At 41.3% G+C, this 24,003-nt stretch overlaps 1 protein-coding gene across 4 annotated transcripts in view; it reads left to right on the forward strand.

Moving 5' to 3' along the window:
• Nucleotides 1-1,851: 1,851 nt before the first annotated feature.
• SLC14A2 (solute carrier family 14 member 2) overlaps nt 1,852-24,003 on the forward strand; it is a 422,069-nt gene continuing 399,917 nt past the window's right edge. For 2 of the 4 annotated variants that reach the window (XM_019739711.3, XM_019739713.3), the window contains exons 1-2: nt 1,852-2,093; nt 9,057-9,188. The gene's annotated coding sequence lies outside the window, so the exon portion shown is untranslated. The remainder of the gene's footprint in view (nt 2,094-9,056; nt 9,189-24,003) is intronic. The other 2 variants (XM_019739714.3, XM_074340040.2) reach the window with 2 other exon arrangements.

Consider the following 24,003-nt stretch of genomic DNA (forward strand, 5'->3'; position numbering starts at 1 on the left):
CCTGTGTACATGTAAAGGTAGTAAATAAAATTTGTGTGATTTTCTCTAGTTAATCTGTCTCATGTCAGTTTCATTCTTAGGCCCAGCCTCAAAACCTCAGACAGTAGAAGGAAGTTTTCCCTCCCCTACTGATTCATGGATATTTATTTTATTTTGCTACTTTATTTATTTTGTTGTCCAAATTGTTTCAGCTTTGGCTATTGGGAGCTCTTGTCTCTTGTGTTTCTTTGACATTCCTGCTACGTGTGTGTGTGCGTGTGTGTGTGTGTGTGTGTGTATTTGAAAATTTCTTACTTTTTGGTGCTGCAAGATTCTCTAGGCTTATCTTACATATTTCCTGCCCCAGTCCTAGAATCAGCTATTTCTCCAAGGAGCCCTTGTTCCTTTTAATAATGAGATTATTGACTAAAACAAAATGTTGCATTAAATCCAACATGACTAGAAATTTTTTTTATTATTATTCATTCTCACTTATAAAATATTTGGTACTTGTCTTGTCAGTCACACAGAAATGCTGAGAGCAGGGTCAAAGGGCTTCAGAAAACCATTAGATTTCTTTGAAAGGGATGACTTTCAAAAGGGGGATGTACAACTTCTGGAGAAAAATAGGAAATTCCACAAAGATAATAGATAACTTCACCTTCATTTGCCAACTGAGACTACACACATCTTCTAAATATGTGTTTGATATTGAATTATCAAATGGAAATTTGTTAAATGCCAAGGAAATTAACATGGGAAATGTACGAAATTTTAAAAAACAGAATTCTTTCTCTTTAGTCCAAACTGAGTGTGATACCTCAGCAGTTAGTAATAAGCTATTGTTGTTGGTTTAAACAAAGAACCTAAGATGTTTATTATTCCAATGTATCTGTTTATGTGTGCTTAGACTCTAAAGCCTAATTTTATTTGCAAGGTTCCCCAACAGAATAGTTGATAGATATAGCAAAAGCCCAAAGGACAGCACACTGAGCCTTTGGAAAACTAGTTTCATTTCCAAAAGCAAGGCAGAGACATTGAAGCTTAAAGGGAGTAGATCCTTAGGATAAAGTCATAGCTAATGTAAGGTTTTCAGAATAAAATGTAAGATTTCAGGGAAGTCTAGGGACCAATTATATGATGTTCAAAGGAAACAGTGAACACTACTGAGCTTTAGTTTTTACCCTATGCTTAAGGCAAATATGTGCAAATCATTCTACTAGACATTGGGGAATAAAAGATTATTTTTGTTGCTTTTTGTGATAATGATAATGAAGAGGAGGAGAATGACATGCAGATGATGGTTCTAGGTGCCTGACTTTTAATTTGCTTTAGTTCAGAAATAATCATAGTGATGTCACTTGACTTTGGTCTGGTTCGCTCTTGAACAGAAAGGGACCAGATCCTACGGGAAGGTTTCTTTTGACCTTTTCTTTGAACCTGCCTCTCCCACCTCAATTGCATGGTATAGTATGCGCATGTACCACCCTCCAAGATAGCAAATTCGTTTCTCAAATGGAGTTTTCCATCCCAGGAAGGCCAGGTGTACAAGCCCTCCTTATCTCCCATCAGCTCAAAGACAAAAATGTCTTATGAATATAAGATTTGTAAAAATTTAACCTCCCAGTAATGTGTAAAGAAAAAAAAAAATAAATAGGAGGAAGCAATGTGGTGGGGGGAGACCAAGCAGAACAAGAGTGGCTACAGAAAGAATGATCTTCCAGTGGTTTCCACTGGGGCCCCTGAGATGGGTTGTCTGGCTACTTAATAAGAAGCAAATTCTCCAATGGGAAAACAACCCAGTACTCACGTAATACTTGACCATCGAAGGAGAACGGGATGCTAATGAGAGCAGTCCAAGGGGAGGGACTTCAAAAGCAAATCCCCTAGAATGACAGACCCACGTTAGGGCTCAGGCACTGAAAAAGAGTGAGGAAGGACTGAGTGAGCCAGCATAGCAAACACCTGGACCCCCAAGGGTCCTCCATGTTGGCTGTCTTCTCTGGCTTGATCACCTGAGAAGGATCCCAATTTCTTATTCAAAGTTGTCTCTTTGGCGACATTGGCTACTCTTCTCAAAACTGTCACTTCAAGGCTCAAGAGGAACCTGAGGGGTAAGGCATAACTCTTTCTTTGACTTTGTCACCTTCTGCTAACAATTAGAAATTCTTTTCTACCTGTTCATGGGTGGGGGAAATGATGGATTTCTAAACTTTCTTTCTTTTCCTCTTCACCCACCAAAATGAAAACGCAATGTTGTATATGTGTGTATATATTTATGTACATATATATATGTACATATCATTTTCCTAGTATTAAAACATTTGATGCTTGTTAGCCAATAATATAGATGATTTGAAAGCCTTTTGAAAATGGGATCCTATTTTTGACGCCATGAAATGATATAGCTGTGATTTCACAAAGAGCATCTTTCAATTAGTTTATTTTCAACCCTCTTCCACGCCTCAACTCCAACTCCAATTTAGATTACAGTGTTAAAAAGATCATCATAAAATGTAGCCTTGTACAAGGAGATGATCTAATTATTCAGCCTTGCTGTACCAGCCTAATAAATTATGCAGTTTTGCCCGCAGTATTTCACCTGAGAGAATGAATGTGACAAATACTATAGCGCATGAATTCTCCAGCCAGCCTGTGTAGGTGCCAGAGCAGAGAGTGTTTAGTGGCACGTTCTGAGAATTGGTTTTACAGAGCTTGAAGAGTGAATGTTAACAATTCTTCTATTTTATTTTATTTTTTTTTTATTGAAGTTGAGAATATGCTTTGTACTGAAGGCGCTTTTGTGCCCATAGAATATACTATATGTGATAATTATTGCACATTGAATAATGTTCAAACAAGGGCAGGCTGTCACCTAATTATTTGCATATTATTCTAGAGTGGTAATAAAAAAGCTAGAGAGACTACCCCCCCCCCGCCCCAACAGTTTAAGGGAGTTTGAAACAAGTGAATGTCACCCTGTTGAGGCTCCTGTCAGTAGAATTAGAGGGTATATTTCCTGCTCTATCTGTGCACATAGAAGGAAGTTCCAAAATTTATTCCAACTATTTGGGCTCACTGAATGGCTGTTAAATGGAAACCTTCTGGTCTACTTTATGGTTTGTGCTACCTTCACCATGGTGTGATTGTAGAACTGACATGTGTGGCTCCCTGTTGACTGTGCAACCTTCTAACTGGTCTGATGGAGAATTGGAGTTTGATGACCTTTGAGAACATTGTACTGTAGTGTGTTCAGATTCTGAATAAGGGTGGGTTTAAAGGCAGTGATGGTGAGCGTGTATTCTTATTTTGTCTTATCAATAACGCTCTCAAGAGTGAAGCAGATATTGTAAATTATCATGGCTAAAAAGCTGAATGCAATTGGCATTCGCAATAAAAGAAAAATAGTGAATGAAGCATTGCCTTATATTCAGGCTAACTGGCTAATGTCAAGGAAATTTTTATTGGACATACAAGCCATGGTTTTATACCAGTGAGCCAAATCCATTTAATATACTTTCATAAAGTAAAAGCAACTTCCAATTTTTAAATCTCCACTCGAGGTTTAAAAAAGAAAACTTTCTAGGTAATGTACCTAGCCAATTGCTGTCCAGAAACACCCCATCTGCCTTACATTCCATGTATATAAATTTGCATGAAGAGAGAATGTCATGATTTTAGGAGGAATGGGAAGTCGGGGGTAGTTTGTTGAGAGAGGAAATATCTGTCTTTGGTAGCAGTTCTCTAGGTTTTGCTTAGAATACCTAGATAGGAGTTATCGGTTTTGAGGTAGAATTATGGCCCTCACCATGATGTGGAACTAGGTGAGAAGAGGGGGCTGCCACTTGGTGCTAAGCATGAGAACCACTGTGTTTCAAAATCCTTTCCTCCTGCCCCCGCACTTCCCAGCATCCCAGCATCCCAGCAGCAGTGGGGCCTGCACCTTCCCCTGCAGCACCAGCTGTTAGGCAGCACAGAGGGCCAGAGAGCAGCATGACCACTCATCCGCTGATGGATGATACCGTCCAATCAGCGGGCCAAAGGTAGTTTAGGTATGTTGTGTACAAGTACAGGTTGCATGAACTTTGAACCAGTGAATCTGAAGGACAGGCTAGAATGTTCTTTCATCAATTACCGGACAGAGGATCTTTAAAGATTTCATGTAGTAACTTGCAAAAACATTTTGTTATAGTCAACTCTAAAGTATCTGGGGATGGAAGGAGCCCAAAGAGCTGGACATCAGCATTTGTTGAACAGAGCGATGTCATGAGGACTGTCAGGAGTTAAACACAGAAAGAGAGAAAAGATTATTGCCATTGTGGTGTTCATGAGGCCTGGATGGAAAATAGACCGAGTAGGTGCAATTCACCGCCATACGACTCAAGTACTTTACTGCTTGCATCGAAGCTGAAATCCTGTCAGGAGGAAACCAATTCTGTAAGTGTAGAGATCTTCTCAATATTTCACATATTAAAAATGTGATGATCCTATAGATCAACATGGGGCATGTCAGAGAGTACGGCCTTCGAGAGGAGATTTCTGGCTGGACCATTCATCCTTTTATTCAACAAATAGAGAGTGAGCACTTCACATACATGAATCCCTGAGATCAGCAAAGGAATCTGCTTTGGAACCTCCAGGACACAGGAAGAGGAGTATGGAAAAAGAGGGAGGGACTTCCAAAGGGAGAAGAGGGAGAGCAAATGAGCAATGGTTCCCGTCATGGGTTCTGAGTTAGAGTTTTGCTTGAAACAGAAGGACCTCCAGTAGAGTGTGAGGTGGAGCGATGATTTGGAGAGGCTGGTGGGAAGAGAACGGCCATGAAAACAGGGGAGCAAAATATGCCGTTTATCTGCATATGTGAGAGAGTGGTCATTCAAACCAGAATTGATCTCTATATTGCAATGTAGAAGATAATTATTTTAATAGGCCAGATGAGAATACGGTTAAGTTCTGACCACCCCTCAAAAATGTCCCCTGTGGCTCTCGTGTAGCTTACGTTAGCCACTGGAGAACACACTTTCCTGCGAGGCTATGTGATGTGAGGGTGTTTGATTAAATAAGCTCCAACAATGACCCTTCAGGAAAACCAGTACACACACACACACACACACACACACACACACACACACACACACACACAGACTTAATTTAAAAAGGAGTGTTGCCTTTAATCCACCAAGGCTGGCCTTAATGTCCAATAAGTTGTAAACAATTTTATTGCATTTCATTTCAGCTTGAAAGTTCTATGATTATATTTTTATAGGCCTTTCTTGTTTATAATTGTGTGTCTATGGCAATTCACTTATTATTTCCTAAGGGGTATTACTTTCCCTGACCTTGTATGTTTTAAAGAAGGCTGAAATATTACACTTTAAAGACAAAAGTAATTGGAGCAATTGAGTACCGTAAGCAGCTGCTGTGCAGGTGCTGGGTTAGGGACTTTTGTGACTCAGACCTCCTAAAGGGGGGTTGCACGTACATTCAGCTAAGAATACCCAGAGGATACAGACTTGATTCATTATCAGATCAATAGTCTGCAAACTGTGAATATGCAGGAAACCTAAGTCTGTTGGCTTTTCAATCCATTGTGGAAATAAGGGTCTTTATGTGGACTCCGAGAGCGTTCTGGTCCAGTGAGTCAATAATTCCCATCATATCATAGAAAATGTGTTGCCCCTATAGACTGTGGAATGCCTGGGGAATGTTCTTTAGTAATCAAGTATCCTGCATAGTAGATTATGCATTAACTTTATAGCCTGCGCTGGAACCTAACTGGTAAATAATGCACATTCAGGTACATTGTACCTATTAGTGTCTAACTGTATGCTCGTGAGAAAATGGCAAGGCTTTACAAGCATTTCAAGCAGACTGGGGGAGGGGAGAAGGATAAATAGTCACTCTGGTCAAAGATTCATGTGACATTTTCTGATGTGAATATTTCTAGACTCTCACTGGAAGACGGGAAAAAAGGAAAAGATGGAAGCATGAAGGAAGGAAGAGGGAGGAAGGAAGGAAAGAAAAAAGGAAGGAAGGAAAGAAGGAAGGAAGGAAGGAAGGAAGGAAGGAAGGAAGGAAGGAAGGAAGGAAGGAAAGGAGAGTGGGAGGGAGGAGGGGAGGGAAGAAGGAAAAATGGAAGGAATAAAATTAAATCTGATGGTGTGTGTGTGTGTGTGTGTGTGTGTGTGTGTGTGTGTAGTTGCAAGTCCAAGGTTGAAATCAACATCTAAAATTGAAAGTTTAGCCATGATACTTGATTGGGTTATGAACGATGCCTTGAGCAGCAGTCTTCAAACAATAAAGAGAAGAAATTTTTGTTAAGTTGACTCTGATGAATGACAATATGAACAGTTAGAAGTGGAACACACAGCAATCAGATAGACATAAGAGAAATCACACGTTTCATGATAGAAGTTATCCTAGGGCAGTTGGAAACACCTCTATTATGGCCTAACACCAACCAACCAACCAACCAACAAACCAACCAACCAACCAACCAACCAACAAACCAACCAACCAACCAACCAACCAACCAACCAACCAACCAACCAGAAAAACCTGGAGATGCCTATAATGTTTCTTTAATAATAACTAACACTTGCAGAGCCCCTTATAATTTACGAGACATTTTACAGCAATTACCACAGTTAATTCCCACAATAACCCTGTGAGTTTAAATATTAGAATTCCTATTTTACAGCTGTGGGAACTACTGCCCAGGGAGGTTAAGCGGTTTTTGCCAAGGTCACGCAGGGGTCAGCCATAAAACCAGTACCCAAAGCCAGATCTTTTGACTATAGATTGTCCCGCTATCTCAGCCTCTCTGCCTTCATATCCACTGATCCCTTTCCCATTACTTCTATAAGATAGAGATGGAACTATCTGGAGGGCAGAGTACATGCTTGACACAGCCCATTGCCACCTAAAGCTGCTTTTAAAACCAACACGAAACTTGGGTTTGAACGTTTAGAATATATATATATACACACACAAATATATATATATATAAAATATATACATATATATATAAAATATATACATATATATATAAGACAGATTTTATACACACACACATACAATTTCTAACATCTATAATAATAAAGGTTTGTTGCCATAGTTAAAATTTTTAAAATAATAATAAAACCACATGTGTTGCTGAGTGTCAGTTCATAAAATGTGACTCTGCTTGTGGTATTGATTTTGGAGGGACATAAGATGGGGGATGAAGGTCGTGCAGGTAGACAACTAGAGTCATTACAGCTTCCTGGTCTAAGACATGGGCCAGGTGCTGTGAGGGAACTCATGATGAGTAGGTAACCACCTCTGCTCTCAGAGGAACCTGCAATCTATTGAGAAACATACCTGCACACGTGGAACAAGAGGAGAACACAAATGAGGGGAAGGTGAGAAAGTGTGTGCCCTGTTTAGGGATCAGAGAGTGAGCCAGTGGGACTAAACCAAAGGGTTCGCCCTTGGAGAGCAGTGGAGAAAGAACCTGGAGAGAGAGAGAGAGCTTGAAACATCAGATTGAAAAGCTGGATTTTATACTGACCACAGTGGAGCATCGTGCTGAGCGACGGAGTGTGGGGAGGGCATAGTGAACGTGTATTTAGGGGAGGCAAACGTAGTAGGAACAGAGCAAATCAATTGGACAGGAAAAACTGTGGATTGGAAAGACCTGTTACAAAGATGTGGTAGTATTCTGAGGTGACAGAGTATGAGCATAGAAATGCCAATGAAAGGCAATTGTTATCATTATTATTTACACTACTATTATTTATAAGGAGCGTTCCAGAACTCTTTCTGAATTCCTTTGAGAGGCATTATCCAAAATGGGTTTTGAGGGATACTAGTGCCTCTGCAGATCAACAGGTAACCATGATCAAAATGCAGGGATTTATGGGGGTAACAATAGCTGCCTTGCACAGCTATCAGGAAGGTTAAATGAGAAAGCGTATGAAAAGGCCTGGCACGTTCAACAGAAACTAGTCTCCTTCCTCCAACATGATTTCCATTTATTGCAATATTTCCCAACCTATATCTATACCTATATCAATCCATATCTATATAACCTAACATATAGGTATGTATGTGTGTGCACATATATATGTATGTATGTGTATATGTGTATATTCATACACACACACACACGCACACACATGGGGTCTGACAATTAAGTTCGCGAACTCATCCGAGAAAAAGTGCAACACACCTCATTGCTGAATATCACTATGGTTGAAGTCCTCCCTTGGGAAGCTATACACCGATGCCAACACCTAGTCCACCATTCCAAGCAATTTTGGAACTTTTTTTCTGGAATGTCCATCAGAGCTGTCGTTGTATTACCCTTGATGTCTTGAATGTCATCAAAATGTCTTCCTTTCAGTATTTCCTTTATCTTCAGGTAAAGAAAGAAGTCACAGGGGGGCAGATCAGGTGAGTAGGGAGGGTGTTCCAATACAGTTATTTGTTTACTGGCTAAAATCTCCCTCACAGACAGTGCCGCGTGAGCTGGTATATTGTCGTGATGCAAGAGCCATGAATTGTTGGCGAACAGTTCAGGTCGTCTAACTTTTTCATGCAGCTTTTTCAGCACTTCCAAATAGTAAACCTGGTTAACTGTTTGTCCAGTTGGTACAAATTCATAATGAATAATCCCTCTGATATCAAAAAAGGTTAGCAACATCACTGCAACAAGTTCATGAACATAATTGTCCGACCTTGTATTCATCCCCACATTTGTAATCATACTCAGAAGAACATATACATGTCATTCCAGGTACACCTACCAAGGAGGAACACCCACATATACTCACTTTAATCCCTATGGCACTCCCTATAGGACCTTGCCTACAGAAATCTGACAGCTGATCCTGTCCCTCAGGTCTGCCTTGGTAGCAGTCCCCATGGGTGCCACAGATGGATCCTGGCGCCATCTAGTGGGGAATCCCACTTTCTGCCCCATAGTGCCTCCCTGTGCTGACTCTGGCCATTGCCCCAACTCATCATTTTACAGGCTGCTTCCTTCATCATAAGAAACAACGGGGCTAAGTGAGCTCCTCTGTATTTCTATTTAGGCTCTTTCCGGTTTTCCTTCTGGGTGTTTCTGGATATGAGTGCATGTCATTGAAATAGTCCCACCTCTACCTACAGACAAGGAAAAGGCTTGGAAGACCTCGGTCCACTGTGCCAACCGGACGTGAATGACCGTGAGTACAGGAAATCATTTCTAAGTCCGTATGTGCAGGCTCTAGAAGGAAAACTCTACATCCTCTAAGGAAAGCTTTCTCTGTTTGCTACATTTAAGAATACTTTATACAGGTGTAATTCTTTCTTTAATTCAATAAGAACTTGGGCTCACCGAAAGATGTCGCAGGCCGATTGTTTCAAAGAGATGGGATGGTTTTGGTCTTCCTTTGTCTGTGAAGAAAGCCATATTGGTTATAGATATTGTTACTACTACACATCAATTAACCTATGGAATTCAATCCTCATTTTCTTTAGCTAGTGGATTTAATGCCTCAGAAAGGTTAATAATAGTGGAGAACAAAACAGGCCATCAGAGCTGTGTGTATATAGGCAATTTATTTTGCCAGTTCTTTAATCCAATCAGAATGTTAAAGGTGACTGAGAAACATGGTAATGGATGAATTGAAGAGTAATGCACAAGTTCAAATCTTGCTGCTTGATTAGTTAGGCCAAAGAACTAGTAAATGCTATTAAAAATCCCTTGAATCACTATCAGCATTCCACTGAAGTGATCAGTTAAACTAACCATCCTATTCTGGTTGTCCATATAACAACAAAGCATATACAAGTTGGGGGCGTGGGGTTATCAATATGTGGTTCCTACTTGCTCTTCCCTTTGCCCCAGAGCCCAGAGACATTTGGATTTTTTTCTCCCTGCTTCATGTCAGATAGACCAATACTAGTGCTAAGAATGTTAGCTATACATTCAATAAAAATAGTAGCGCCTCTCCCTAAGTGTTCCCCACCTCCATGATACAAGAAAGATGTAAATAGAGAAAGGATAAATAAGAGTGACAGAGAAAGGCAAGATGAGGTTCACTGCTGGGATGGATTTGGCCTGAGTTTTCTACTACTAAGTTAGTAAGTCAAATCTTGTGGAAGAAGACAGGGATTCAGACCAGAGGTAAGTAGATTGTTGGACTCTCTTTGTGTACATAAATGAAAATTGTATGAATTTACTCAACCTGACTCATATTATGAAAACATAACTCATTTGAAAGGGTTGGGTTTGTTTTGGCAGAGGTTGAATGCCCCAGTTTGCCTTCCTGCTCCTTTGTTTCAGGGGCAAGTGACGCTCATGAGACCTATCTTGCGGGAAATCAGCATCTGAGTCTCTGGGCTGGGGAGATAGAGAAGGAGGAAATGAAAGCACCATGTTTTTATTATGCTTGAAGTTACTTATTTGCAAAGAGGTTCTTCATCAACCGAATCTATCTGTTACTCTGTGTATGGCCTCTCTGTTCTGCTGCCTTTGTTGCAATGTTACATTTTGTATCTAATATTTCTTGCTACTGTTTAGAAATCATTGTGACTACATCGTTCTTTATCGATAATTTTATGTAGTGCAATCCATCACCATGCTGGACGTTGGGGCAGGGAGAAGGGCGTTACTTTGTCTCTCATTTGGTGCTCAGACAGCTCTCTCATTGATTTCTTGGCTCGCGCGCGTTGGTTATATGATGATTTGCACTTTTCCTGTATTGTGTTTATCCAGATTATGTTTCAGATGTGTCTACAACATATCATCATTAACAACAAACATTTATTGAATACTTGTGGGTTGTGGATCAGGCTCCAGGCTAGGTGCTGAGGATAATAAGAGGAATTTAATGTTATCCTTACTCTGGAGAATTTTATTATCTATTAGACTATGTTTGTTGAGAGAGAGAGAGAGAGACAGAGAGAGAGAGACAGAGAGAGAGACAGAGAGAGAGACAGAGAGAGAGAGACAGAGAGAGAGAGCGAGAGAGACCTAACAGCTTATGCCCAGTGAGTGCTATAGGCGATAAATGCTCTTGGAGTTCAGAGAAGAGAGTGATTGGTAGGGGCTGCACTGATCAGGGGAGGCTTTATGAAATGTGAGTGGCTTCTTAAAAGATGAGAAGGATATTTTTATGGGATACTGAATATAGTGAGTTTCTGAATACCATTGTGCCAGATTTAAAAAAAAAAAAGTACTGCCTATATCTTTAAATTACAATTGCCTTATTAATTATTTTTGAGCTTCAGACAGAATCAGGGACGACCGGTTAGCTCAGCAGGTTAGAGCGTGGTGCTAATAACACCAAGGTTGCCAGTTCGATCCCTGCATGGGCCACTGTGAGCTACGCCCTCCTTAAAAAGAAAAAAAAGAAAGACAGAGAATCAATGTTCACCTGCTTTCCACAGTGCTTTTTGCGCAGTTCTGTTGTTAATAGCCTCACACATCTCGTCATATGCATCAAGGAAAAGCCAACCAGTCCGTTAGCTTTCTCATTAAGCCTTCCCCGTCCCAGTTGCCAACTTTTCAGGTTGTCTTTTGCTTTGTCTAAAATTTCTCCCTGACTAGAAGCTCCAATCAGAAAAAAATGTATATCAATGACTTCTTTAAACAAAGTGGATTTTAACATAAAGGAATAGGAAAGAAAAAAAAGTGACTTTCTCGTTAAAGTTGCCTCACTGAATCTTCCAGAGAATGAAAGTTTGACCCTAGAGAGGATATTAGTCCCCCAAGGGAAATATCCATTTATGAGAAGTTCCAGGATTTTTCTCTATAAGAGAGAGATGTTCAAACATTTCTGAAGGTTGAAAACTTTGCTTATTACTTTTGCAGGACTTTGCTGGTCCAGATAGATATTTACCTCAGCTTACTGACAGAAAGGTTGGCAGAAAGACTGTCTATGGACAGCAGTATTAATATTCTAAGGACTAAGCCCTGTGAATTTCCTAATACCAGTTCTTTTTTCCAGAACTCTCTCTGTGATTTCTCTTATGTTATTTTTTATTTTAAATCTCTTGGTTTTATCATTTATTTTGACTTTGGTAGAATGAGAGGCAAGAAAGAAATGAAATCCATATTTTCTTCCTTTCGTTTCTTCACACAGCATAGATTTAGGGGTACCTATTGCATACATAGCAGAAAGCATTCCACAGATCTCTAGGAGACTACATACTACTTGATGTGGTAAACATGTGAAAAGTGATGAATATTTACATACTCTAAATTACATGGGTCAGAAAAGAAAAGAATAAATTTATTTTCTATACCTGTTCTCCTCAGTCCTACCAATAATGGTAGGGTGGATTTAAAATTCCCAATTAAAGGCAATTCAATCTTTTTCATTTGAGAATAGTTTCTTAGGTCTAATTTGGTCTAATTTGGACACTTTTTAGTGAATCTGAAGTCTAAATTCTCGATCTGGGATATGTTCCCCTTTCACAAAAAGCATCTCTGAGTCCCTTACCAAGATGGTTGGGTGTATGCAGGGAAAGTAGACATGCCGTCTGGCGATAAGGTGGGCTGCCTTCTATGCTCTCCTACCTCCTATCCACCAGAGTGAGGTTGGTCTGGTTGGGTTGCTGAACACTTTATGCCGGTTTCTTCCCACGTGGCTAAACTCACCTGGGTTCGTTTGTTTGTTTGATTGTTTCTGTGGGTAGTGTGCTGTTGCTCACACCATCAAAATATATAGGCATCAAATAAATCTGTGATGGAGAGATCCCAGCATTTTTTATCCTTCTCATCTAACCCAGTGTTACAGGGTCTCAGCACCTGTGTGTCCACAGAGAATTCAAGGGAATTTGAGGGAGCCCTGCAGAAAGTACACACGTCATCTGGAATCACAGCTCTCTGTCTCAGACACATTTAAGACTTCTGGGCATCTTGGGTATAGAGGGGCAGAGAAGCAGAATGGTTGTTCTAGAAAAACTCAGGTTGCAGAGTCTCGTGTGTCAACCAGCTTACTTTCCACCTTCAGTCTAGACCCAAGAAAAGCCAGGCCTTGGATTCTCAGGGAACCTGACTGTATTCTTATCCTGGGGGCATACCCACAAAACCCTTATCCTCTTCCTTGCCTGGGAATGCTTTCTCCTGTCTTACCTAGTGGGAATTTCCCTGTTATTTCTATTCTCTGCATTATGAGTTAGGGTAAAATTCTACCATTGAGTTTGCCAGGTTTGGCTTCTGATCTGAATTGGGGAGATAATGGAATTTCGAAAATCCTTTCTCTCTTCACCAAGTCTGGCTTTCAAAACCTGTTTGCACTATGGACTCAAAAGCCAATTTCCCCCCTTTTCGTTCATTCCTATTTTAACAATTTGAATCGTCCCCAAAGCAATGATGTCTGTAACAAAACAGGGGGAACACATGAAAATACATAAAAATATGTATCAGCCATGTTACAATGTCCACCTAAAACTACAGAGAGAAAGGGTAAGGATCTGAATAGTTACTGGAGTACAATTGTAGTAAGAGTTCAAAAGTTGGACCACAGTGGGTTAGAACACTCGGGGATACTTCTCATGGGTAGTGGGCCTTGATCTGGGTCTCAAGGGTGGAGGAATTCGAGCAGATATGAAGAAGAGGAAATGGATCCTCAATCAGGTGTATTATCTTCTTCCCCCTGCTCCCAGAGTTCTGTGTTTATAACTCATGCACATTTCAGTACAGGTTTTGTTGTCTCCAAGTTACTCATGGGTGCGTCTTCCTGTAAGGTTATAAATCCATGTAAGACATGGATAAACACACTTTGCATTTGTATCTATAGTATTACTCAGCCTCGTGCATGTATACATGAGGCCTTCGGTATTTAAAATTTAACATGTTAAAAGATTAGGCTTTTAAATTCTTTTCCCCTTAGCTCTCCCTTTCAAATGGCTGTGTTGCTTTACCCCTGTATTAAAAAAAAAAAAATTCAGAAAAGAAATCTGAATATTTTACATTCTTCAAATACCAGTTTCTCAAATTCTCTTTTATCTTCTTAATATCCCACCATTTTGTCTATGGGGTTTACATACGACAGTCACCTCAAGTTATCATTTTTTTTTAATGAGGTAAAATATGCATAACATGAAATTTACCGTTTTAACGATTTTTAAGTATGCAGTTCAGTGGCTTTAAATATATTCACATTGTTGTGCAACCATCACCACCTTCCATCTCCAGAATTTTTCATCTTCCCAAACTGAAACTCTATACTCATTAGGTAATAACTCCCCATTTTCCCCATTTTCCCACACCCCTGGCAAACACCATTCTACTCTCTGTCTCTATAAATTTGATTACGTATGTACCTCATATGAGTGGAATCATATAGTGTTTGTCCTTTTGTGTCTAGCTTATTTCACTTTGCGTAACATCTTTAAGCCTCATCCATGTTGTAGCATATGTCAGAATTTCATTCCTTCTTAAAGCTGAAGAATATTTCATTATATGTATAGGCCATATTTTGTTTATCTATCACCTCAAGTTTGTGGTGAAGATAAAGTGCTCATTACCATTCACTGGGCATCTGTATACAGCTCTAAGTATTTTGGGGTGACTTGATTCTCTTTATGTTATGATATATTTGACTATTTGACTCAAGGGCTTGCATACGGTCCTTTCTATAAAGAATATGCCATGGGTGACCACCAGAAATAGCACTTCCTCTCAGGCAGTTAATAGCAGTTTTAAGGTCAAGTAACTTGGATTTTTAAAAGAAAAATAAAAATGTTTTTATTTTATGCCTTTAAGGTTTCTTCTGGAAGTCATTGAAATGGCTGGAGACATCAAACCGATGTCTCCCAGACCACTAATTCTAAAAGAGCCTTTCCACAGAAGGGGTATGTGAGGTCAAATCAATTTGTGAGTGTAGCTTCCAGTGGCACCTCTTGTAAGTTCTCATGGTACGTAAGCATTGAAAAAAGTCTCTGAGAAGTCTTGCTGCTTTAAAAAAAGAATGCTTATTTTATCCAGCATGTCCAAGCACATCTAAACTCAGAATCATTTCAGTTGTTATTTTGGTAATACTTTGAAATATTTTGTATTAAAATAAGGTAAAAATCTTCAAGAGGATGACAAAAATGAGAGCCTCAGAGCCCTGAGCTGAGTGGATTATGACACAGAGACAAATAAATGTTCCTCTAGTGTCCCATAATTAGGACAAAGTCACTTAAAGTCATAGTCAAAGAATTCACTTATTTGTTTAAATTCAATATCCTTTAGCTAAACTGAAGAACTTATGTCCATACAAAGAACATTGTAGTAAACATAGATATAGTAAATAATTTTAACATTTTTGTCTGTGGAAGACATAGCAATGCTATTTAAATAAATAAATAAAGTTTATTGAAATAAAAGGCTGTTTAAATCAAATTTTTCTTATATTCCTTTGATCTGTGAAGCAATTAATAAGTAAAAGCAGGTCAGCTCTTTGTTAGAAGCATGTTCATCACAAAAAAATGGAGTTTTAGCCATGATTTTCCCGAGTGGTGGAATCTAGTGAGTGAGAGGAAGTGAAAGGTGGAAGGAGACTGTCAAAGCCATGGCTTGTCAAAGCAGGGATCTATGTGAGACTCATGGCAAAGGATGCATTTGAAAAAAGAGCAAAGACAGCCAAAAAAAAAAAAAATTGTCTGTTTTCACATGTCTGAGAACCTCAAATACTAGTTGCTGAAGACTTTTCACAACTTAGTAAATGTCTCATTGTTTTTAACCTCTGTTTTCTGAATTTTCCTGAGTAAACACCTTTAGTTTACTTTTAAACAAGCAAGGGGGTTACTGAGAGACAGGGAGGCAGGAAAATACATTCAGAAACTATATTTGAGAAAGGAGAGCATCCCTGCAATGAAATGAGTGAACGGGCAGAAATATAGAAGGACTGCGGGGCCGGGGGGGTGGAAAATAACTAACGCGCAAAATCAAGTGTAAATAGACCATGCAGCTATTAGAGGTTTAAGATGTTGTCCCCTAGGCTGACACTTGTAAAGGGTTAAGACTGAATCCTAGCTCAATGATAGGTGTTCTATAGGAAGCTAAGTTCATGTGCTTTGTTTACTGACCACAAGTGTGCATACAGTAGGTATTTGGTGAATTAAAGGTGGTCTAACTTAGAGCTCAGGTAATATTATTAGACAGAAAAGAAGAAGGAGAAGGAGAAGAAAAGGAAGAGGAAGGGGAAGGGGAAGAAGGAAGACGAATGAATGAATGAATGAATGAATGGATGGATGGATGGATGAAAAGGATCTTTATCAGGTAAAGTCATTCATAATAGAGCTAGGAAATACCTACTCCTTGCAGTAAGCAGGTAACTGATTTGGAAGTTGAAGAAATGCCCCAAGAAAGAAGTGTCACCCACTCACGTTTAAAGCAAGTCATTGGTCATAGTTGAGTGACCACCTTCAGTGGGTGTCTCTTGCAGGAGTTTGTCTGAGGTAAAATGCATTGAGAAAGAAATGTCACGTCTTGTGGGCAATCACAGTTAACTAGATAATTATTACTCAGAGTGTGAATGTCGGTTTTCTCATTGCTCTGCCCTAGATTTCTGGATTCTTTTAAGGGGAAAAGTTGTTTATTGAACAAAATGTCTCAAGTAGCCATTAGTTCATCAAACTGAGGCAGAATTTTAAACTTACCTGATTTAGGCTTGACATGGGTCCAAAAGTGAGTGGGTTCATGGGTCAGCCTGTCTACCTCCCTGTTGTCACAGGCCTTGGGCCTTGGGAAAGGACTTGTCACAGGCCTTGGGCCTTGGGAAAGGACATAAAGCTGTTTGGGGTAGAATCACAATGGCATCTGCTGAAGATATGACAGCCTGTACTCATGCCCTTTGATTTGTAAGACTTAGAGACAGATCTTGAACTAATTTGAACAGAAAAAGAGGAATATTGGGGTCTATAAATTTGCTAGGGCTGTCATAACAAAGTACCACAGACTGAGTGGCTTAAACAACAGAAAGGTATTTTCTCACAGTTCTGGAGGCTGGAAGTCCAAGACCAAGGTGTTGGCCGGTGTGGTTTCTTCTAAGGTCTCTCTTTTTGGCGTACAGGTGGCTGTGTTCTCTCTGTGTCCTCATATGGTCGTTCCTCTGTGCTTGCTCATCTCTGGGGTCTCTTAATGTGTCTAATTTTTTTTTTCTTATAAAGACACAAATTATGTTGGAATAGAGACCTCCTGGATGCATTCATTTTAACTTAGTCACCTCTTCAAAGATCCCTATCATAAAATATAGTCACATACTGAGGTACCGTTGATTAGGAATTCAACATACGAATTTACAGGATTGGGGGTGAGGGAGCACAATTCAGCCCACAACAGGGTTGTTTGATCAAACCATCTGACTGGCAAGATGAGACCTGGATTGGGAAAACCAGGGATTAAACATGCACAAGATGCTTCTTCTAAATGTTGTCTTTGCTCTTCTCTTTTAGTCAGCTTTAGCATTACAGAATGGCTTCTCCAGTATGAGGGCACCATGGCTTCCAGCACCTCTGGCCTGTCATATGTTATTAGAAAGGAAAAGAAGTGTCCTCCACTTGAGCTTGAAATATCCTGAAGAAAGCCTCTGACTGGCCTATCTTGCATCAGGTGCTCTTCTGTGACCCAATCACTGTGGTCAGGCAGTGGCTTGACTTGATAGGTCAAGATTCAGCCAGTGCCCACTGCCAGATTAGTCACTGCAGCCAGGGAGATGCAATCTTATTAGGATGGCAGACCTCATCTGGAACATGTTTCAGGAGTGAGTGGGATGGGGAGGAGGAGGAGGTCTCCCATAGAACCTTACCTTGAGGGGAGGTGTGACCCAAACAGATACCCCAATGTGTCTTTTGCGGGGTCAAACAGTCATGGAAGCCAAAAAATTTCAATGCAATGTAATGACAGCTCTAAATAGTGATCTAATCTAACTTTCAGCAGGAAAATGCAGAGTCCTAGGGCATCACTTGGTGGAACACTCAACAGAGTTTTTGTTTTTTTTGGAGAGGTGGGGGATGGTTACTGAAGACTTCACATTGATAATGACCTTAAAGGGAATTTCTAGGAGGAGAAGGGCTGGTCAAGTGAAGTGAGGTGTGGGGAAGATGTGCAAAACACTGGTGTGGGAGCTTTTAGGGGGACTGTAGGTATTTCAACAGAGTAGGGGAGAGTGTAAAAGCTGAGGATGGAGAACTCATGTCTTCAAAATAGGCAGAGACTGGGAGGCTCCCAGTGGGTGTATTTTTTACTGTTTCTCAAGGCAACAACAAAGTTCAAAACTTCCATTAAACTAAAGACATAAAGGGGAAAGGAGAGAAAAATGGAAAGCGTAATTTGGTGTGGGTTCTCTTATAAAGCTTAACATTTCCCATAGCCTGAGTGGAGAAATACTAGTCTGACATTAACCGTGACTCTGGCCTGGGAACATCTCCTCTTTGGTTCTCAGTTTACTCATTTATTTCAAACGAAAGGTTTTGGACCGTCTGAACTTTTAAGACCCCACCAGGTCAATTGGTTGCTACTTATCTTTCTGTCCAACAAGTATGTAGCTTGAAAACTGCTTATCAACTCCATCTGGCCTCCGTACTGACCTCTGTTTTGGAATGCAAAGATCTGTATTTGGCACAGGTCCTGTCCATGAAAAACGGCAGACTAATCATCCAGGCTTAAATGTGAACAATGGAATATTAGTGCAAAGTCCCCGTACTGAAACTGACATGTGAGAAATCCAAACAGTTCTGATTTAAGCGTTCAGAAGAAGGAGAGGGGTGTTTGGACTGCAGTAGTGAGAAAAGCTTCACGAATGGGTGGGATTTCAACTGTAAGCTGTAAGGATTGTTGTAATTAACATAGACAAAGACAGGGAAAGAGGTCCGGGAGAAGGGGGGCTGGGCACCAGCTGGAATGGAGTGTGCACGAGAGAGCAGAGGTGAGACAGGGAAGTTTATCCCAGAGAGAGACACTCAGGCCTGCAGCGTTCACCTACTGCCCTTCTGAATATCACTGCACACTGTCTCTTTTAAATATTCCAGACCATTTTTATACCATTGTTTGACACTTCTAATGTCACCTGCTGGGGATCAACCTCCCAGGAAGTTACTCCTACTCATGGGAAGCAGCTACTTAGAGTCGTACTTCAATAGAGCAAGATGGTCTCCCGCTTTGTCAGCCCTGCATTCCCCATGGACACTCAGCTGAGGTCACTGAAAACCCTTGACTTCCCTCTCAGTCCCACACAGGCCCTCAGCCAACCCACTTAGACTAACATTACATGAGGGGCATGTGAGGGCTGCCATCTCTATGACCACAGCCCTCGTCACTGACAGTCATGACTAACATGACTAGGGGCCAAGTTGTGCTAAAGACTTTTACAGTCACTCTTTTATTTAATCCTTCCAGGAGGGCTATGAGATGGGTTCTATGTTATTATCTCCCTGTATTCAAAGGAGAAAATACTGCTTAGGGATGTTCAGTGACCTGCCTAAGGTCACACAGGTGGTAACTGGTGGAGCTGGGACTTAGACCCTGGCCGCTCCCTGCAGATGGCTCACAATCACCATGCTTGTGTGGTCGCAAAGGGTGGACGTTCAGGATGGGGAACAACCCTCCCAGGGTGGCAGGGGTCACTTGCCATTACACAGAATATCCAAACCGTAGTTAATTCATGTGGGATATCTGCTGTGCCTTCCTCTATGGAGTATTTGGATGGTGGCTATGCTGGGACATAGTCTGGAAGATTTGGGGGTAGAGTTGGGCTCTAAAGAAAATACAGAATGTTTGCTAGATAAAAGAGGAAGAACATCTGTATTTCAAGTGTGGAATTTTCATGGAACAAATATGGAGGTGGACATTATTGTGGAAAAATGAGGACCCCAAGAGGCACTGAGTTGGAGCATGGATTTAGAGTCAGATAAAGTTGAGTTCCAACCTTGACCTTACCAAATCTATGGGCAAGGCACAACTTCTGTGAACCTCAGTTTCCTACTAGGTAAAGTCGTGCTATTCGAAAAGTTATGGTAAAGATTGTTCTTTTAAAAACATATTAAATTCTGGAACAGTGCCAAGCAAAACAGTGCTGAGCTACCATTTCAATTAATGGTTGCTATATTTTATAATTGCTTTTGTGATTGAGGAGTAAAATCTTATCCAGCTCCCTAGGCACAAAATCATCACTCCTACCTGGAAACTTCCACTTACCATCTCATTGATACCCCTTCAACCTTTGTCGGTTCACTTGTGTTGCTATTTCATTGACAAATACTTATTTAATTCCTATCAGCTATCAAGCACTGTGGAGACAAAGACAAATAAAAGAAGATCCTCTGATAGATGTGTTAGCATACACACTCACACACACACACACACACACACACACACACACACACACACACACACACCTTGTCTCCCATCTAGAATATTTAAAAAAAGTCTTTATCACTGTTCTGCATGCTGGGGAAAACCAAGTATGTATAGTCAAAAATCCTGGTTTTGCTAATGGATAGTTGAGGAGGAATCCCAACCCCAGACAGGCTCTTATTTCCAATGATTTTCGTGTGTGTGTGTGTGTGTGTGTGTGTGTGTGTGTGTGTGTGTGTGTGTGTGTTGGTGGGATCAGCCATCTGGATTAGTCTTCCGGGACCTGTTCCCACTAGGAGCCTTTACATAGGAGGCAGCCACTTTCTTTTCCATTGACCAGAGGGCACACAGATGCCCCCTCACAGCTCCCAGAAGGGCTCTGAGAATAAGCTGGCCCTGAGGTCCACAGACGGGAGGTCATCTCCTGTGGTCAGAGCCTGAGGCTGGGTTTCGGAGGCTGGAGGATCCCCAAGGCTCCACGGGACAACTCTAGGGAAACGGGCCTTTGTGAAATGCTCCTTTGATGAGAAGCATAATATAAATACAAATTGTTATTATGTCAGCTTCTGAGGAGCCACTTCAATCCATTTGGGCACCTTTGATTTTATTCTCCAATTGCTTTCCTCCTTTAAAAAACTTAATAAGAGCATGTTTTATCTGGCCTCAAGGGAGTAATTTATTTATTTAAAGTAATAATAAAGTTTCAGCATAATCCCTGGTTCCCAAGGGGGAAGGAGACTCTTTGAACGACTTAGTTTTCCCATCCTTGAAGTGCCAGGGAGACCAAGCCGCTGCTGGCTGCTGCGGTGGTGTCCCGGAGCCCACTGCCATGGCAACGGCCAAAGCCTCTCGGGCCACTGGGAAACAGGGGCATGGAAAATGGGCTCATAACTCTCTTCTTCCCCTCTCTCTGCAACCAGTTTCCCCTTCAAGGGAAACGTGGGGTGAAGTAGGATGAGGCCCCGGATCCGCCTGAGGAGCCTCATAGCAACTGTGAGAGCTCATCACCCGGCAAGTCCAGCTGGGGCTCCAGGGTGGAAGCCGAGACCGAGAGCAGGTCTAGGAAGATGGGCGGGGCGGCTACTCTGGACTCTTCCCAGCGCAGAGTCAGACGTGGGGCTCAGAGAGGTGGAGGAGTGGGCCCCGCCTAGGGACATGGGAGGATCTCAGACTCCAGCCTGTGTTGAGGGATGAGAAGTGCCCCTCTATGAAGAAAACCACTGTTATTTGACGCTTATCTGCCAGCCAGTGTTTTAAGCATTTCATGTGCATCATCTCATTTAACATTCATACGAAGCACATGCCTCTGTGATTCCTACATTAGGGATAAGTAAAACGGAGCTTATGAAATTTAGGTAACGTGCCCAATGACACTTATTAAAGTTAGTTAACTTTCCCAAGGTCAGACAGTTAGGAATTGATAGACTTGGGATGCAAAAGTAACGCTGGTTCTAGAAGCCAAGTTTATAACTATATATATACATTGCCTCTCACGTTGGATTGCTTAGAGAAGGCTCATGAGAGTGGTTATATCAGTTAAGAACACTTTTATTGCAAGTAGTAATAATAATCACTGCTTGCAGTGACTTAAATGAATAGGAGTTGTTTTCTCTTTCCTAATAAGAGCCTGGAGGTATGCGCCAGCAGATATACCTGCAACAGCTCCGTGTGACGGAGGCAGTTTCCTTGCCCTTTGTCTCATGGGCATCACCTCCTTGTCACAAGAAGGCCGTACACCTCCACACATCACATCTGTATTCAAGGCAGGAAGATGAAAAGGAGAAAGGTTGGTGCCAGCACTATCTGTCTCCTTCCTACAGGAAAAAAAAAATGCTTTTCACGACCAACCTCACCCCAACAAAAGCAGACTTCGTATGTCTCATGGACAAGAAAGGGGTCACACAGCCTCCCCTAGCTGGAAGGAAGGCAGAGGAAAGCAAGAATTTGTCTTTCCACTTCCTACATTGCAAGGGCAGGAGAAGCTTTATGCAACTTCTGCACAGCTAAAAAGTGACCTGGGCATTGGATGGTCAGAGAGAGGGGAAAGGTACCAGAGAGGAAAGATGCAAGTATAAGAATAGTGAGGCAGGGCTAGGTCTGGATCCCAATTTTGCATGGAGAACTGGTGGGAGCATAGACGGGAAAGCCAATTGAGACACAGATTGTAGTGGAATTTAAATATCAACCCCGAAAGCCAAATTTCATCTTTATAGGCATGTACTCTTGTTTCTGTACACCCACCAGCCACATTCTCTTGCTCCATGTTTTAACAATATGCATGTGTTAATTACTTTAATTTGCTCAATTTCAAAGAGCTTGCTGCAAAGCTTGGGGCTGAATTCCACTGTAGAAAAAATGTTCTAGGTTCATAGATGAATAGATTCTGTGCGCTCCGTTTAAAGTCGATTATATTACTTTCAATAAATAATGGGAATATTCTTCCTTTTCTACTTCCATTTTCTCATTGGGAATGTCCCTTCTATAAGACAAGAGAGAATCTGCCATTGATTAGAGGAATTAAGAATAAGAGACAATGACAATAGGGGTAACGTTAGGTGACAGGATATGGCGTGATTTATTATTATTACAAAATGTTCTTTCAAGTTGAATTGTATTTTGGTAAAAAGAAAAGAAAAAATGTTTAGGGTCATTGAAAAAAATATATATGTCAAGTTACCATAACAGTGGTTCTACTAGAGAAACGGGTGAGTCTTAAATGTAACTGTCAGAAACTTTTATAGAGGTGGCACTCTTACCAGCAGGCTTGGGGGGGCACTTGGGGAGCCCTCTCTTGACTACACCTGTAGGTGGACATTCTCTCTCCCCCTCCTGCCACCAGTTGAGACCCTCTGTGGCTTTTTGGTTTCTTTCAACCTCTCTAGAACTATTCTAGACTTTTGATGACAGAGAGGTGATGCCAGCTCACTGCCACAAACAGGCCCTCAGTGTCCCCCTTCAAAGTTGATGTCTTCTCCTCTCAGTGCAGGGAAGGATGGGGAGGGAAAGATCCTCTTCTACAACCTGCGGAGTAACCAAAAGTCCAGAGTGTCTCTCACTGGGTCCCGTGTTGAGCTCTTCCCTGGCATCAGGCTGCCTTCCACTTTAATCACACCTGTGTGTAAACTGCCACCCTTCGCCACCTTTCTTAGAAGAAAGCTAATGGGGTTTTCAGCACTCTGAGTTCAGACCCTTAATGAGTGCTTTTGGAGGCTGCAGGGAGACTCCCCAATGTACATAGCCCAGCTCAGCTATTGCCTCACCCCTTCAATATCCAGCATGCTTGTCATGTGACTGTCCACGGTCAGGCAGCCCTGGAGCATGTGACCCAGCCCACCTCTCCGGTGCTTTCCATGGCTGAGAGCAGTTTTCACTGGCCAACTGGCCTTCCCAGCACATACATCCCCTCACCACCATCACCACGTCTCCCAGGGCAGAACTCACAGAAACTACTGAGAGCTGGTGTCCTCAGACTCGCTCCAGTTTCGGTTCCAGACACACATTTTCCTATTCCTCTGCAATGTGCATTACTGCCTTAGAGTTTGTTTGTTCTTGTTTTTTTTTCAGACAGCAGACGGGGCATACATCTCCAATAAAAGAAGTTTAGGAATGTGTGACTTGATCCAAATGTGCCATTTATTTATCACTTTCTTCTCTAATAAACCTCTATGCTGAGTAAGGCCCTGCAGTAGGTCATGGGGACACACATG

Source organism: Rhinolophus sinicus, chromosome 4, assembly GCF_057876585.1.
Source record: "Rhinolophus sinicus isolate RSI-liver-muscle chromosome 4, RSI-T2T, whole genome shotgun sequence".
NCBI classification, from domain to species: Eukaryota; Metazoa; Chordata; class Mammalia; order Chiroptera; family Rhinolophidae; genus Rhinolophus; species Rhinolophus sinicus.